A 4,541-nucleotide genomic window follows, 5' to 3' on the forward strand; every position below is an offset into this window, starting at 1 on the left:
TCTTAATAAACTTTATTATGCCAATGACCTAGATGTCCCCCAAAACTATGGTCTCCAGGCCCCAGCCCAAGCTACTCTGTCACTCAAAGTGTTTGGATGTGTTCAGGAAACTTCTTAGCTTTTGCTTTGATCCAGTTGTGCTGATTACCCCCACTACAGGGATATTTTTATAAAAAACAGTAAGTTTCTGCTGAAACACTACACAGAAATTTTATATATAGTCATTTTGGTGTTACCCCCTCTGACAGCATCAGCCAGTGTGGCCCGTACACCCCGTGCCCCCCTAGTGACACCACTGTGAATGTTCATACATTTTGCTCCATAAAAATGTTTGATTACATGGTTCTGCTCCAGAGTCCACTAGAGTATTATGTAACATATAAGGGATTGTGGACCTGTAATTGAAAAGTGTAATTATTTACGCTTTTTGTGACATCGGTCTCTCTCTCTCTTTCTCTCACACACACACAACTGCAGTTAAATAGTTGCTTCTGTTTTAAAAGCACCACTAAAGATGGATGGCTAAAGATGGATATGTAACAAGCAGAGTTCTCATTCTCATTCTTTTTATTCATTACTTAAAATCAATTAACATTAATAACATACTTGAAAAAGTTTATACCATATGTTTCTTCCATTGGTTGTCATTCTGGAAAAAAAAGAAAAAAAGCCAAGAGATGACTGTAGCAAAACATATTTTTTCTCTATGGAGTGTATAAATTAAAACCAAGTATGTGGAACTCACATTTAATAGGATTAATTCAACATAACAACTATCAATTAGTATTCACTGAATCTCACATAGATAAGACAATGTTTTAGGCACTATTTAAAAGAAGACAAAAACTTTACAAAAATAACAAAAAGAAACACTAATTTTTTCTAATATCTTTTAAAAGTTTCTTTTCCTTTCATTGATTTTCTAGCATGATTATGTGTAGTAAGTAAACTAGATTGTGTGATAATTGATAAAGATTGTCACAGCTAATCACTCAGGTATCTACTTGTATCTGTTACTAAGATTATAGAAATACCAAGTTATGTAGCAGATCATTCAATTCAGGAGAATAGTCCATTAGCTATTTTCAGATCAGGTGAAGATCAGTTGCTCAGGAAAGTTTAGTGCAAACATTGGGATTTATAAAGATTCTGAAGCAGAGACGTCTATTTGTGAGCTGTGAAACTTCCAAAAGTTAGCTCCTGATTGGGAATGTATTCCACTATTTTGAATTACAAAGGGTTTGATTTTAAAGCATTTACAATCTTTAATTTTTTTTTTTCCTTAAAAATTACATGTTTCCTTTGCAATTCCAAACTAAATCTCTCTAGGCACAGTTGCTAGGGAACAGATGAGTTAGTTTATGAAATGTGTCTTTAGTCTTATGAGTCCTTCTCACTGTATTTGTTGTTGTTGTTAGGTGTCAAGTCGGTTCCGACTCATAATGACCCCGTGTACAACAGAACAAAACACTGCCCGGTCCTACGCCATCCTCACAATTGTTGTTGGGCTTGGGCCTGTGGTTGCAGCCACTGTATCAGTCCATCTCGTTGAGGGTCTTCCTCTTTTTTGATGACCGTCTACTTTACCAGGCACAATGTCCCTCTCCAGGGACTGGTCCCTCCTGATAATATGTCCAAAGTACATGAGACAAAGTCTCGCCATCCTTGCTTCTAGGGAGCGTTCTGGCTGTCTCACTATATTAGACTTAAGGAAATTATTCAAATATTACAGCGTACTCTTTGAAGTCAATAGAAGCTTTGTACTTAATTGAACCAAAGGCAGTATAAAATCTGACAAAAGTACTCTCAGACTGACTTGGTTTGTAAACTTTCACTTAAAGCACGATAAAATTTTTTTTTAAAAAAGTTCTCTCAAAATGATTTTGTCAATCTATATATTCAGTTTTTTAATGATGTAAAGTCGAATTAAAAAGACTTTGTTAAGACTTTGTTCTGGTAAAGTTTTTTTAATGATAATAGAAAAGACTGCTGTGGTTGCCACAAAAAAAATCACTGTCTGCTTGAGGCTTTTGGAAACCTAGTGTAAACTCTCAAGTTTCTAGGTTCAAGAAATCGTGTTTGCTACTAGTATGTACATATTCATGTTTCAAGGCCATATTTAAAGGCACTCTGATTTACAGAGTCATTTTGGCTTAAGCTTACCATTTAATGAAGCGTCATATCACTCCATGGACTGACGGCGTTAAAGCAGCCCAAGACGAGTGACTACCGTCAGGGATGAGTTATTACATGATTGGATAGTGTTTCCTTTCTTTTCTACCACACTTAGTTAAAACATTTAATAATTAGGTACATCATTCATTAGTTTAAAATGCTTTAATTTAAATAATATTTAAATTTAATCATTTTAATATAAAATCAAGTACATCTGATTTCTAAGCAACTTGGTCAAAATGTTTTGCCTGAGGCAAATATTTTCGCTATTTTGACATTATTATTGTCCATATTCTCTAGAATAATATATAAGAAAATAGATCAGCTATTTTATATATATGGATAAAGATATCTGGCTAAGGTTATACAGACGTGTTGGCAATATTATGTAAGAACTCAGATCTTTGTAGTCATTGTTGATATTACTATTGTTTTACCACAGATAGCTCCTCCATAACATCAGAATGATTTAGCTCACTTTCAGTATTTTGTGGGTTCAGTTACATCGCATTTTCCCTTTCCTTTTCCATAAACACACACACATATACCACAGCATGGTAACGGAAAGAAGATGTTAAGAGAACCAAAGTTCTAGCCTTGCTTCTGTTCATGTGTGACAGTAAGTTATCAACTTTTTGGGGCTCTGTCTTCCCATTCGTTTCTTCTGTTTCCTTAATTCTATTCTAGATCTTAGAACATATCATATTTTTCAGTCAGCATACTAGTCCTATCCCAACATTAATTAGTATCATAAAGTGTGTCCTCTGAGAGTTAAATCACATTTTATATTTTAGATGTTTAACTTTACAAGTAGGCACAGTGACTGCACTTTAAACTACTGATACTCAGTATTTGAGTTGATACCATTTGTAGTGAAGGTAAATTGCTTGAATATGAGATTTAATATTGTTAACAGTAAAATTGGATTACTTCACATTTTGGGGGCAGGTGTTATCTAGTCAATTACAGTTTGAACTCACTCAAATAAAATTCAAGACATCAAGAGAATGTTGCCAATATAAATATTCAAAAATTTTATAGTGGTGGTATAATTTGCATTCCTCTCTCCATAAACACTATTAAATTCTTATATGAACCTAGAAAATATACAAATATTTAAAAAACACAATTAAATATCTACTTCAAAGATGAATTAAAAACACATTTCATACTGTCAAGAAAAATGAGTTGGACACTAATGTCAGATATATGCTAACAAAGTGAGAATGGAGGTAATTATGTAGATACGTCTGTTTCAAGAAAAAGTTATCTGCTTTGCCTGATAATTTAGTAAAATACTCATTCTGCTAGTAGATGTGAGGGCAAGATAAAAGTCATGCTACAAGAATGGGAATTTGTTGACACTTTGTAAGACAAAATGCCCCCGTAGGTTTTTAACCAAAAACAAGACTATATTATCCCAGTGCTTTTATGATTTCAGTCCCCTTTTTTGAAAAAGACTTTTGATTGAATTAATTCTCTGGGGATTTCTTCCCTATGATTTCCACTTTGGAGGACAGCGTTTCGGAATCAAACGGCAGAGGGTAAGCATCAAGGCCATGAATTTCCCCAGGTCTGTGAAAACCTGTATGTACCTTTTTCTGCTCCCTCTGCACAGGAATGGAGGGAAGGAACATAAGAAAACAAAATTCTCACGCACATGAGCAGCTGATAATTTCACATCTCCATAATGTTTTCTCTACTTACAAAGCTTTTTCACATGAATCACTGGATTCTCAAAATAATTCCACAAAACATAACAAATGGGGTATTAGCTTCATTTTACAGATGAGAAAACTGATGCTTAGAGAGGTTAAGTGACTTACTCATGGTCAAATATTAGTACAGCAAAGGCAAGCTTAGAACTCAAGTTTTCTGATTAAATATTCTTTCTACTAGTCTACTTTGGTTTTCAAACAAATGAGGCAACTACAGTTTAACAGTAAAGTCCTTAAGTTTCCAAGAAGGCAGCTTCATGTGGTGCCCCTCTCTGTGATTAGAAATGGTGTACAGAACAGAATAGAAACGTGTGTTATAAAATATTTGACGTTATGATCAAAATGTCTCTTTCAGGAAAGGACTTTAAATCAGTAGGTTTAAAAATTAGGGAACTCAAAAGTCATTGTACTCTCTTGATTCATTATTTCATCTTCACTTTTATAGATGAGATTGTAAAATACAACTTGAATACTAAATATACCAAACATTTAGCTAATTTTCCTTGTCCAGAAAACTCTTTTCTATACTTTCCTTGTATAGGAAATGGGATAGTTTAGAAATTTACTATATTTACTTATATTGATAATTTTGACATTAGTTCAAGGTAAAATTGCATTTAATTTCTTTGAAAATGCCAGCATATAGTA

At 33.7% G+C, this 4,541-nt stretch overlaps 1 protein-coding gene across 1 annotated transcript in view; it reads left to right on the forward strand.

The window, feature by feature from the left end:
* Window positions 1-4,541, forward strand: part of LOC126078699 (solute carrier family 35 member F2) — a 405,637-nt gene that overhangs the window by 26,659 nt on the left and 374,437 nt on the right. The window lies entirely within an intron of this gene.

The sequence above is a fragment of the Elephas maximus genome, chromosome 7 (assembly GCF_024166365.1).
Source record: "Elephas maximus indicus isolate mEleMax1 chromosome 7, mEleMax1 primary haplotype, whole genome shotgun sequence".
Classification (NCBI taxonomy): domain Eukaryota; kingdom Metazoa; phylum Chordata; class Mammalia; order Proboscidea; family Elephantidae; genus Elephas; species Elephas maximus.